The 14,419-nt window shown below is 36.0% G+C and overlaps 1 pseudogene; it reads left to right on the top strand.

Moving 5' to 3' along the window:
- Positions 1–1,049: 1,049 nt before the first annotated feature.
- LOC100963898 lies at positions 1,050–2,458 on the top strand (annotated as a pseudogene).
- Positions 2,459–14,419: the final 11,961 nt, after the last annotated feature.

Raw genomic sequence — 14,419 nt, 5'->3', positions numbered from 1 at the left:
TTCAATCTCTTTTTGTAAATATTTTTCTACTTATCTTTCCCACATAAATATCTCAGAAAACATCAAAGATATACCCTACATTTTTAACATCATAAATAATTTTATTTTCTTTATATACCTTCATTATTATTATTATTTCTTTTTTCTGATATGTTTTATTCTTTCATTATATGTGCTCCATATATGGGGCAATGCCTCACACTCAGGTGTAGCTTGGGGTGCCACAGCATTGACCTGACTCATGGAGGCCTTGATCCCCTGATCTAGGGGATCCTTCTAGCTTTGGCCTATGGAAAAACACTATTGGTAGGTTCCTACTGAAAGATACTTCTGGGGGCTTGTTGTTTTGTTTCGTTTTTCCTGTCTATTTGGTGGAGTTAGGTTCTTGTTTTTGCTCAGGCTGTAAGGAGATCCTGAATTCAAGGGATCCACTCATCCCGGTCTTGCCAGAGTCCAAGAATTGTGGGTGTGGGTCAAAGCACCCTGTTGAATACCACTATTGGTCCTGTCATTCTCTTTCTATTCTTCTCTTCTTTCTGACAGTCTTTCTTTTCACCACTCTTTTTCTTTTTCTATTCTCTCTTTCTTTTTAATCTTTCCCCCTTCTTCCTCTTCATGCTTCTCTTCCTTTTGATCCTATACAAAAAGGATACTTCAATACTAAGCACAGTGATAATATAATTTAAGAGAAGGAGGAAGTGAAAGGAAAAAAATAGGGTAAGAAAGAGAACAAGAAGCAAACACTTATGAGGAAAAACCAACAGAAAAATCCTGGAAACATGAAAAGCCAGAAAAGAGTAAACCCTCAAGGGATCATAAAGTAGCTACTGCAGAGGATTCCACCTATAAAGAAATGTTAGACATGAGAGAAAGGGAATTTAAAATATGAATGGTAGGGTCAGTGAGTTCAGCTGGCCCCAGAGTGACTGGTGCAGATCTTCAGTTTCTATCGTATTTATACCAAGAAAAAGATCATAGAGTAAAATTACACCATTGAGGTGTAAGAAAAGATCATAGCTGGGACAATGCAGGAGCTGGGACACTGAAGGATGAAAAGGGAAGAGGAATTGTTCAATGCCATCACTGGCTTTTGTTTTTTTCTTTTTTCTTCTTTTTTCATCACTGGCTTTGATTCTGATAACTCTTCCAGTGGGAATTTTCAGAGGAAAATCAGAAAGTCACTGTAAAGATTGAGATAGACATGAGCAAAAGTAACAGAATTGGGAAAATTGAGGAGTGACCCCTAAAGAGAATGGAATTCAAAAACATAGGTTGTCCCTGCCCATGCCCATGCCCATGTTCACCAGGAGCAACTTCAGCCTGTGGATGATTCTGAAGTGTGTTGGCCTGAGACTGTCTAAGATCACGATGCTGATCACATCACCTTCAGGGAGCCTCTGAGTATCCTGCAGTGGATCATGGAGTACACAAGCACGTGAACCTGCTGAACAGGGCCTGCCACCTGCCCTAGCCACTGAAAAGGATGCAGTCTGTGGCTATTTTTGCTGTTTTGGCTGCAGCTTTGCAGTGGGAGCAGATGGACAAGCCATTCAACCCACTCCTGGGAGAGGCATATGAGCTTATCAGGGAGGACTTAGGATTCACATTCATATCGGAGCAGGTTAGACGCCACCCTCCCATCAGTACATTCCACTCCAAAGGCCTCATCCAGGACTTCCTGTTCCATGGCTCCATCTACCCCAAGCTGAAGTTCTGGGCCAAGAGCATCCAGGTGGAGCCATGGGGCACCATTATGCTGGAGCTGCTCACACACAATAAAATCTACACCTGGACCAACCCTACCTTCAGTGTACACAACATCATCATCAGGAAGCTGTGGATTGATAAGTATGAGACTATGGCAACTTTTTTTGTTTTTGCAGTTTTTGGCCAGGGCTGGGTTTGAACCTGCCACCTCTGGTACATGGGGCTAGCACCCTGCTCCTTTGAGCCACAGGCACTGCCCTGACTATGGTGATTTTAAACCACAGGATCAGACCTAAGTGTGTACTTAATTTAAACCATGCTGATTGTTTGGGAAAGAATATAATAAAGAGGAAGAACATGTTCAAGACAAAAACAAGAAGCTGTTCGTCATTTATGGCAAATGGACTGAATGCTTGTGGGGCATAGATTCTGTTTCCCACAAATACTTTAAGAAGCAGGAGAGGAGAAGTGACCAACTGAGGAAGCTAGACCTAACAATGGCACAAAGAGGGCCAATGGTGACATGGCTGTTGATGTGCCTCTGGTGTAGGAGACCCTGCAGGTCATCCCAGGCAGAAGACTGCTTGGGAGGATCAACACCCAGTCCCCCAACTCTGCCATGTTTGTCACTACTGCTCCTCCTGGTAACCACACTGCCCCTCAGGCGCCTGTCCCAGAGTGCACAGGATATCTGAGCCACCCCAGACTATGGGGTGCATGCAGACTCTGCAGTTGGCATGCTCACTTCTAGTTGGGTGGGCCCTGGAGGAGCATGCTGTGTCCATTGGTATGTTGGTCCTATGTCCACCCAGACCTGCACCAGCTGTGTCTCATCAAGAGAGGGTTCTAAACCCATTTCAGAGATTGTTGTCCTGACTTGTTAATTTAGATTAGCATTTTTCAACCTTCTTTTCCTCAAGGCACAATTGAACCCTTAGTTAAAGTTCCATAGCACACTTAAATTATGTTGATTTTAAAAAGTAAAAAAGAATGTACTTATTGCACTTTGGAAATAAATAACTAAATAAATATGTTAAAAACAATGAAGGTAATTGCTGAGAAAGTAGAAGATAACTAAAAAGAAATACAAAAACCGAACCAAGTAAGGGATGAAAGATATGAAGAATATTGAAGAGATATGGTGGGGCTTAAGAAATTGCAGCAGTAAATCAGGCAACTTGAAGATGCAATAGAAAGTATCAAGAACAGATTAGGTCATGCAGAAGAAATAATTTCAGAGGTAGAGGGTAAAGAACTTGACCAAGTAGTTAAAGAGGCAGATAGGAAGAGCGAGAAAGTAGAACATTTGCTGACAGAATTATGGGATATAACACAGTACCCAAACATATGAATTATAGGTATCTCATAAGGGGAAGAAGAATGACACCAAAGATAGGAAGCCTTACTTGAAAATATCATACATGAAAATTTCTGAGGTAACACCAAAGACACCAACATACTCATTTCAATAGGATGTCAAACCCCAGGTCTTCTCAACTCAAACAGAGCTTCTCCAAGACACATTGTCATGAATCTGGACAATGTGAATACAAAAGAGAAAATTCTACAAGCAGCTAAGTGTAAGTGCCAATTTACCTATAGGTGCAGATCCATCATGGTGATAGCAGAATTCCCAAATGAAATTTTTCAAGCCAGAATACAATGGTCACCTACCTTTAACCTTCTCAAACAAAACCATTTTTAGTCCAATTTTCTAAATACTGCTAAGCTAAAATTTATAGATAAATGAAATCTGTTACTGATATGCAACATTCAGGACATTTTACACAACAAGACCAGCTCTACAGGAAGTACTTAGACCTATTCTCCACATTAAGCATCACAATGGACCACCAGAAAACTAAACACCCACAAACCAAAAGAAAAAAAAATCTATCTTCCACAACGACAGGAAGGAAAAAACTAAGCAACAGACTTCCAAAAGTAAGATGAATAGAACTCCACAACACTTATCAATTCTCTCAATAAATGTAAATTGTTTGAATTCCTCACTGAAGGGGCATAGACTGGCTGATTTAATAAAAAAGCACAAGCCATCCATATGCTGTTTCTAGGAAACACACCTAGCTTCAAATGATAAATTAAGACTCAGGGTGAAGGAATTGCAAACAATATTTCAGTCAAATGGAAATCAGAATAAAGGAGGTCATAATCTTATTGTCAGATACAAATGGATTTAAAGCAACTAAAGTGAAAAAGAGACAAAGATGGACACTTATATTGGTCCAGGGAAGACTAAAACAACAGGACATTTCAATCTAAATATTTATGCACCCAACCTAAATGCTCCCAGATTTATGAATCAACCCTTGATCGGTCTGAGCAATATGATATCCTGTAATACCATAATATTAGGGAACTTTAACATATATCTTACAGAGCTGGACACATCCTCTAAATAGAAACTAAATATAGATACAAGGAACTTAAATTTGATCCTAGAACAACTCTGCCTAATAGGCATATACAGAACACACCATCCCATGGCTAAGGAATATATGTTATTCTCATCAGCCCATGGAAGGTTCTCCAAAATAGAACATATCCTATGACAAAAATAAAACCTCAACAAAATCAAAGAATTTAAATTACACCTTGTATCTTCTCAGACCATAAGGCAATAAAGATGAAACTCAATTCCAACAAACACTTTTATCCACACACAAAGGTATGGAAATTAGACAACTGTATGCTGAATTAAAGTTGGGTCAAAGAAGAGATAAAGGAGGAAATTATTAACTTCCTTGTACATAATAACAATGAAGACACAAGCTATCAAAATCTGTGGAATACTGCAAAAGCATTCCTAAGAGGGAAATAAATGGGAAAGAAATATCTATCCAATCCCAAACCTAGAAAAGTAAAGAAATAATCATAATTATATCATAAATAAATGAAATTGAAAACAAAAGATTCACTTGGAAAACTAATAAAATAAAATGTTTGTTCTTCAAAAAGATAAATAAAATCAATAGACCATTGGCTCAATTAACTAGGAATAGAAAAGTAAAATTTTTAATAACCTGAATCTGAAATGAAAAGAGGGAATCACAACTGATACCACAGAGATACAAGAGATTACCTCTGACTACTACAAAAATCACTATGCCCCAAAATTCTAAAATGACAATGTGGAGGAAATGGACCAATATCTAGTATCACACCATCTCCTTCAACTTAACCAGGAAGCAAAACAACTCTTGAAAAGACCAATATTAAGAACTAAGATTGAAAAACAATAAAAAATCTTCCAACAAAAAAAGCCTGGGACCAGATGGATTTACACCAGAATTCTATGAAACCTTCAAAGAGGAGCTTGTACCTATACTGAAGAATGTATTCCAAAACACTGAGAAGAAAAGAACCTTCCCCAACACATCCTATGAAGCAAACATCACTCTGATTCCAAAACCAGGAAAGTACTCAACTAAAAATGAAAAATACAGACCAATTTCTTTAATGAATATTGATGCAAAAATATTCAACAAAATCTTAGCTAATAGAGTGGAGCTACACATTTAAAAATTATACATCACAATCAAGTAGGCTTCATCCAGTGATACAGGCTGGTTAAACATACACATATCAATAACTGTAATTCAGTATATCAATAGAAGAAAAAACAAAGACGATATAATCATCCCAATAGGTGCAGAGAGAGTATTTGATAAAATTTAGCATTCTGTTCACTAAAGAACACTAAAGAAAATAGGCATAGGTAAGCACTATTTTTAAGCTTAGTCAAGCCATCTCTTAAATATCCACAGCTAATATAATACTGTATGGAGTAAACCTGAAAGCTTTTCCACATAGAACTGGAACCAGACAAGAATGTCCACTATCACCACTACTATTAAACATAGTTCTGGAAGTTTTAGCCCATGCAATCCAGCAAGAGATGTATATAAAAGCCATCCACTTGGGGGCAGAGGTGGTCAGACTCTCACTCTTTGCTGATGATATGATCTTGATCTTATTCTTAGAAAAACACAGAGTCTCAACTGCAAAACTCTTAGAAGTGATCAAGAAATATAGTAATGTCTCATGTTATAAAATTAAAGTCCACAAATCATATGCCAATAACAACCAAGTTGAGAAGCAAATCAAGGACACAATTTCCTTCACAGTAGCTTCAAAGAAAATTAAATACTTAGAAATATACCTAACCAAAGAGGTGAAGGATCTTCACAAGGAGAATTATGAAATCATAAGAAAATAAATAGTAGAAGATATTAACAAATGAAAGAACATACTATACTGTTTGCTAGAAAGAATAAACATTGTTAAAATGTCTATGTCTATTCTACCCAAGGTAATCTATATATTTAATGCTATCCTCATTAAAATACCAACTTAATACTTTTGAACGTGGTTAAAAAAACAGCACCTCATTGGTATAGAACCCGAATAAATACTGTGTAGTCATGGCTATACTTAGTAACAAAAACAAAGTGAGAGGCATCATTCTACCATACTTTAGGTGATATTAGAAGTCTACAGTAGTCTCGGGGCCCATAGTTCAGTGGTTATGGTGCCGGCCACATACACCAAGGCTGGCGGATTCTAACACAGCCTGTGACTGCTAAAAACAACAATTACAACTACAGGAAAAAAAATAGCGATGCGTTGTGGCGGGCACCTGTATTCCCAGCTACTTGAGAGACTAAGGTAAGAGGATCACTTAAGCCCAAGAGTTTGAGGTTGATGTCAGCTGTGACTCCATGGCACTCTACTGAGGGTAATATAGCGAGACTCTGTCTCAATTTTTAAAAAAAGTCCACAGTAATCAAACCGCATGGAATTGACATAAAAATAGAGACACAGACTAGAAAACTAAGAGATGAAGCCAGTCTCTAATTGCCTCTGTTCTTTGATAAACCAAACAAAAGCATACACTGGAGGAAAGAATCCTATTCAACAAATGGTACTGCGGCAACTGGATAACCACAGGTTAAAGACTGAAGCAGGACCCACACCTGTCACCACTTACAGAAATTGACTCAAGATTGGTAAAAGATTTAATACGAGACATGAAATGATGACAATCTTAGAAGAAAGTGTGTGTGTGGGAAATCTCTTAATGTTGTTGGACTGGATAAAGATTTTATGACAAAGACTTCAGCAGCCATCACAAGTACAAAAATTAACAAATAGGACTTAATTAAGCTGAAAAGCTTCTGCACAGTTAAGGATGCAACAAGCAAAGCAAAAAGACAATCTTCAGAGTGTAAAAAGTTATTTGCCTGGTATAAGTCTCATAAAGGGTTGAAAACTAGAATCTACAGAGAGCTCAAATTAATCAACAAAGGAAGAGAAAACAATCTCAAATACCACTGATCAAGAGAAATAAATGGAAATTTCTCTGAGAAAGACAAATGAATGGTTAAAAAACATTTGAGAAAATGTTCATCATCCCTGATTATCAGTAAATGCAAATCAAACCACCCTGAGATATTACCTAACCCCAGTTGGCCCCCATCACAAAGTCTCAAAGCTGCAGATGCTGGCATGGATGTGAAGAGAAGGGATCATGTAGGTATGGAAAATCCTCAAAGAACTAAAACTAGACTTCCCATTTCATCCTGCAATCCCATTAGTAGGCATCTACATAGAAAAAAATTATTTTATCATAGGAACATTAGCACTAGATTGTTTATCACAGCTAAATTTTCAATCGCCAAGATGTGGAAACAACCTAAATACCCAGCAACCCAGGAATGGATTAACAAGCTATGGTATGTGTATACCGCGAAGTAATATTCATCCATTAAAAAGATGGAAACTTTACATGTTTTGTATTAACCTGGATCAAGTTGAAGCACATTCTACTTAGTAAAGTATTGCAAGAATGGATGAGCAAGTATCTAATGTACTCAATACTAATATGAAGCCAGTAGATAATCTAATACATTCTCACATAAGATAAAACCTCAAATCGATTCAAGGTGATGTGTTGGGGAACGAGGGAGCAGGGAGAGGGGAGAAAGGAGTTCACTGGGTATGCTTACACATAATGGGCACAATGTTGGGGTGTCTGGAACACCATTTGGGATGGGACATAATTATAAGAGGGACTCTACCTAACAAATACAAACATTGTAACCTTATTTTTTTACCTTCAAATTAACCTGAAAAAATAAAAAAAATGTATATCAAAAAATTAACATGATTTTATATTGAAACATTTGTCAAAGTATTTTTTAAAAAACAAATGTGTGATATATGTGCTTCTTTATTTTTGCTTAAATAAGAAAACTTAGCATAAAGATACACAACTACCTTCATTTAGATGTATCATGAGTTAAAAATGTTATTTAGAGATATCTAAAATAACTAATATGATGTCATATTTTCTGTGATTTCTCTTGGTGGCAGTGTTTCAGGTACTAGTAATACTACTATGATTTGGTGTCTATAGTCATTGTTAGAGGAAATACTAAATTTCTATTAGAGATAAGTAAAATGGGATTCAATTTTTTTTCATTCAAAGTTATAAACCTCTGATTTCTATCTATAAGTTCTATGGTAAGCAGGCTAAGAAACCCTAATTAGGAAGAAAAACCTCTGTTTCCTCATCTGCAACTAGGAATAACACTTTTCTCACAGAGCTTTTATGATTGTTTTGTGATATAGTGAACAAAAAAGCTCTTGGTCCAAAGCCTGTCCTCCAGAATTCTGATGAGGACTGTTATTAACCAATGTTAGAAATCACCTCTTAACCCAATGCTCTTTTAGTACACTATATTCTGAACCTCCCTTTATTATTATTTCTCTAATTTTTTTTTATTTTCCATCCACTTACTGATTTTATTTTATTGTTTTTCTTTTGTATTAGAGACAGTACCTCTCTATGTGGCCCAGGCAGGTGTTGAACTCCTGGCCTCAAAGGATTCTTCCACCTCAGCCTGCCAATGTGCTAGGATGACAGGTGTGCATAATCACGGGTAGCCCTTCATTTTATTATTTTTCATATTTTTCTATCTCACATACTTTCTTTCTACTTTTCTCCTATCATTTTCCCTCTCTTAATCTTCCTTTGTCCATACCTCATTTTATGCTTTTTGTCTCGATATCCCCTCTGAAAGGCAAAGAAGCCTCTGTGGCTTGGATTTTGTGAAACATACCAGATTTTTTATTTTAGTATATGTTTATTTTCTTATCTCCCGCAGAAAAGAGAGTTATGAGCATATAATGACACTTAAAATAAACAGCCCAACTCACAGACCATCATGCTACTACCTGTGTACTACAGCTTGTCCAGCAAACTCAATGCTCTGACTTCCATCTAGATAGCCTACTTATTAATTCTTATTCTACCTGTAAAAGCTTAAAAAAACAGCAGTAGCCATCAGTTTTTTTTTTTTTTTTTATGATAGCTCCATATGGGGGAAGTTTGGGGTATGAGATTGGGGAAGAACATAGAGCAGGGGATATGTTCCAGTTTTTAGATTATGTAGTAGGTTCGTGTGTCTTACTTTCTCTTCTTAGTTATACATATAATACAATATTCCTTTCAAATATTAAAAAATATTAATAATTTTGAGTCAGTACAGATGTGCTAAGATTAAAAAACCAAGAGACCTTTAAAGGAAATCATTGAGCTCTGCCAATGGTGTGTTTACATGTGTGTGCAGGGTTTAACATACCACTTAAAGATTAAAAACATCTAAAATTTTTCAACATTAGCATTTTAAAAACATCTGTGAAATCAAGAAAGATGTTTAAAACAAATATGACATACAAAGAGTTATTCAAGTTTTTTTATTTTTATCATTTTTATTAAATCATAACTGTCTGCATTAATGCATTTGTGGGGTATAATGTGCTGATTTGATATGCAATGTGGAATGCTTACCTCAAACTGGTTAACATAACCATTGCCTCACTTACTTATTTGTTGTGGTAAGACATTTATACTGTACTCTTAATAGTTTTTAAGTGCACCATTGCACTGTGCACAATAGTGAGGTCCCACCAAATACCTTTTCTCTTCCCAGCCTCCTCCCTCCACCCCTCCCTCTCCTCTTCTGTCTTTCTTTCTGGCTATAGTTGTGTTTTACCATTGGTATGAATGTGTAGGTGATTATATTAGTTTCATAATAGTACTGAGTACATTGGATACTTTTTCTTCCATTATTAGGATTATTTACTAAGAAGAATATGTGTAACAGTGGAAGGGATTACTAAGACAATGTCAATTTTGAGAGAGGGCCTTAGGGGCCATACAAGACTTTCAATCCCTCTCTAGAGATCAGTTTTTCTAAGAGTCAGGTCCTAATTTAAAGTATTTGAAGGGTATGGTTTTTGCAGAAAGGCCCTCTGAACCAGACATCTAAGCTTTCCTTTCAATGAAGATGAAGGACATAAGTGACCACTTTTGCCCTTTACCTGTCTTCAGCACTCTTTGCCACTGACAGAGGTGCTTTCAAAACCCTTATTAGAAAAGGTGCAGGCACATTGGTAAATGATTCCAATATCTACTTGACTTGAATATATTCATACCTTGCAACTGAGAAGTTACAGCCTTAAATATATAGAGAACAGAAAATTTTTTTATGTTCACTAAAATATATACATAAGAATATTCATAGAAGCAATATTAGTGACATCTCCCAACTAGAAACTCTTTATCAACAGTAAAACTGATAAGTTGTGGCATATATACACAAAGGAATACTGTACACTTACATTAATGAATTATTAATGAATTACTGCTAGACATCACAACATGGACTAATGAATTTCACAAACATAAAGTTCAGTAAGAGAATTCAAACAAAGAAGTATAGATTATAAGACTTCATTTATCTAAAGTTCAAAAATAGACAATACTGTCCTATGATGTTAAAAATTAGGATAGTCATTTCTGGTAGTGTCTTGGAGGACATATAAGGGAGCTTCTACATTGCTAGTAATGTTCTTTTTTTTTTATCAAGTTGGTCATTACAAGGTGTGTTCACTTTGTAAAAGGGTATTGAGCTATGCAGTTATTGTTTGTGAACTTCTGTATCTATATTATACCTTAATAAAAATCTGACTTTAAAAGAAAAACTCTTCAGTGGAATTTCAAATTGGAAACCAGAAAGAAAGGAAAAGGATCCAGATCAGGAATCAGAAAACTACATCCCAGAGACCACATCTGGCCTGTATTTGTAAATAAAGTTTTATTAGAAGAAATTCATTTCCCTTGCGTATCATCTATGATGGCTTTCTCAATACAATGTTGAAGTTGAGTCATTTTGGCAGATACCTCATGGCCCCCAGAGTCTAAAATATATACTATCTGGCCTTTTATAGAAAACACTTGCCATTCCCTGCTCTAGATGGTATTTTATTGAATCCAAGATTTTCTAAAATTTCAAACCACCCTCTTATCTTACCATAATCCCTTCCTAACTGGGCTTCTTGCTTCCAACATTGCCCCCTATAGCCTATTCTCAATATAGCAGTAAGGAATAAGTGGTAACTTCTGCTTCTTGGTAGTACATAAGTATTAATATTCCAATGTTCTGATGAAAAAAATTAGAAAAAGCTGAATATATTATAAAAATCTATCTTACAGAGATATGATAGAGATGTGAAAGGTATGGAGACAACAATAAATATATAGATTGGAATTTCAGAGAAAAGTGAATACTTCAGAGATGAACTGATTATTGTGGGCCATTTCTTCCCTGGGGATTTGTGTGGGTTATTGGTGTGAATTTAGGATTAGGCTTACCATGATGGACTCTGTGAGAAACAAGTGAGACTTTTTTTGGTCATGGGTAATGGAATGAAAGAGTAAAAATTTTCAGTGCTCCAATGCAAGGACAATTACCCCCATAGAACATTTGCTAAGACCAGTAGCTGCACATAAAAAAAAAAAAAGAAGAAGTGAGGTTGCTAGGCTGAGGATTTCTAAAGTCAGTGTTAAAAAATACAGTTGCACTAGAAGGAGGAAAATTGCTTCAGACACAAAGCTGGTCTCCTAATTCTTGTTCTTCACTATATATGTTTTCAGAAATAAATGTACATAAATAAGATTAGTTGATTTTTGGAAAATATGTCAAAGTACTTAAATGAAGAAGTAGTAGTCTGTATTCATTGGAATAGGTCACTATGTACTGGAAGGAAATTGTTGTTGAATATTTTTTAGTACAGTCCCTGATTACCACTACTACTTTCTACACTCTTCCCATGCAAGGCACCAGTTCCCTCAGGGAGAAGAGAGAACAGTCAGAGAAACTAATTCTTTCTAAAAATGTGAGATATTGCAAGGGTCAGATTCACCAGTAGGTGAATATGTTTATCAAGGGGCCCTAGGTAAGAATTAGCCTTCAATAATTGTTTTAGTGGTATACTGTGAACTGTTTTTTCATGCATTGCACATAAATCCCTTTGACTTCTGTGGATAGGAGTGGGTGTGGAAAAGGTTAACAGCCTTCTAAATAAGAATGGATTGAACTAATAGCAGTGTTAGAGAAGTTAAGAATAAGGGCAACTTCTTTTTCCCACTGCTATCTATGTACCCTTATTTCTGTTCTCCACTCTCATGATACAAAAAGCCCAGATAATTTGACCTGTATGCAATAGGAAATATATAGCAATGGAAATAAAATTTCATCCATAATTTCCTCTCATCTGACATCTCATTGTCTCAATACAAGCAGATGCTCAGAATATTTAAGGAGTTGTACATCGTTACTGGACAAAGAGGGTCTGGCCACTTGTCACTATCAGACAATATGTATAACTGGGGATAGGTCCACCAAACTTTATTTGACAGAAGTCCAGAAATTCTGTAGAACAGTAAGAGTGTGATCTGCAAGACTATTCTATTCTTTTATTTCCAAAACTACAGATTTTTACATAAAGGTTCAAAGCAATAACTACATTAACTCTTATTTTAATTAATAATCAACACAACTCAGTGAACTATTACAACATTTCAAATTCAAAAGTTAATTTCTTAAATCATTCTGTATAAACTCTTCAAGATAGGAATCATTAGGGTAGGAGCAAAATTTACAAAACAATAAGAATGGAAGAAACAAGGTGAAGATCATGTAGGACTTAAACTGAAAAGAACCTCTGTGTCCAGGCCAGCTGTGTCATCTTGAATCTAGTCTGACTAACTTCAGATTATTCTCACTGCATGTGTTTTCATTCCTCACTCCTATTATTACATTTCATATTATGAAATACATTTAAAATGGAAATAATTAATATGATTTTACTGCAATTGTCCAAGTATTCAATTTATTCAGGTGCAGGATAGGATTAAAGTTACATTGGGAACAACATGCAGCACAATTAATAAAAGACATCAAGGCACTCACTAAATACAATAACAAAGATGTTTGATAGTAATATACATTCTATCTTGACAACAGAAATTCTTAGCCCTTGTCTTCACACAGTTGTGCAATTCATTGGTCAGGCTTCAGTTCATTGGTTTTCTCAGGGGTATCATTGACTTTTTCAGGGGCTAAGGTTTGATGTGGAAATTATGTAATTCACACAACTTAACCACTTTAGGGGTTGCAAGCAGTGTAACCTCAGGGCCACTCCACTTTCCCTTGAGTTGTTTTTCAGGTCTTTCCCTCCAATTTCTGAAGATAACCTGGTCACTGGCTGGAATGTATGCAGGTTTCATAAAGTAGGGCCATTTCTTAAGCAATTCAGAGTGTAGCATAGAATAGTTTCAGAGGTGGCTAGACATGCGATGACAAGAGGTCAAAGGTCATCTGTTGAAGGCTTTGAAAAGTTGGGAGGGCCATCTTGGTGAGAGACTCCAAGGCCAGTTGGGTAAGATTCTTGGTCTGTGTGGGTCCATTACTGTAATGTAGGACCTTGAAGATACCTTAAAAACTACTCCAGGATAAAGAAGTAAATAGAGGTTTTCAAGTCAACAGGGATGAAGTCAGGGTTGTGAAACTATTTAGCAGTCATCTGGGCTAGTGAGTAATCTTTGTTAAGCATTATGGCTTTTGCAAGTCTTATCTATCAGTCTCATAGTCAGAGAAAAATCCCCAGTCTCATTTCTTTTAGTATATAGTCTAGAGATTGGGGCAAACATTTTAGTATGCTTTTGCAATGTTACTTCTAGGGAAGCCATTTCAAAATATGCCAGGAACATGTACTTCAGGATAAATATTTTTAAGTTTTTTTTCAGTGCCCACTTTGAAATTAAAAGATTTTACATATTAAAACCTAATATGTCATTTTAGGACTAAGAAGCAGGAAAAAATAAATTGGTGCAAATCTGACTATTGTACATAATTTATTATCCTTTGGTCAGTTTCTTAGTCGTACTAACAGAACAGTTTAGTTAAACAGCTATGTGTCATTTCATAAGTTGGCTGGAATATAATACAGGTGAGCTAAGTTTCTTATATTTCTTTCCCTTATTTCCCATTTTATTAAAGACAAGTTACCTCAGAATCAATTTACTTGCCAATATAAACTGTATTCTCAGTATATGGGGTCTGGTTATTTACAAAAAGTGCAGTTAAAATAATTATTAATCATCTAGCCTTTCTTTGAAATTAGCTTTGCTGGAGGAAACATTATTGATGAGATATTGGAACAGTTTTCCAACAGAATTTCTATTGGCCTTATAAAGTCAACCTTAATTCCTTAATGCAGTCTGGACACTTCTGAAACTATGTCATTCAGTCAAAGCCTTGGTAAAATAACTAGGGTATTT

The sequence above is a fragment of the Otolemur garnettii genome, unplaced genomic scaffold (genome assembly GCF_000181295.1).
Source record: "Otolemur garnettii isolate 467f Iridium unplaced genomic scaffold, OtoGar3 scaffold00206, whole genome shotgun sequence".
Lineage (NCBI taxonomy): Eukaryota > Metazoa > Chordata > Mammalia > Primates > Galagidae > Otolemur > Otolemur garnettii.
Note: the sequence above shows the minus strand (reverse complement) of the source record. Positions and strands in the feature narration are given on the sequence as shown.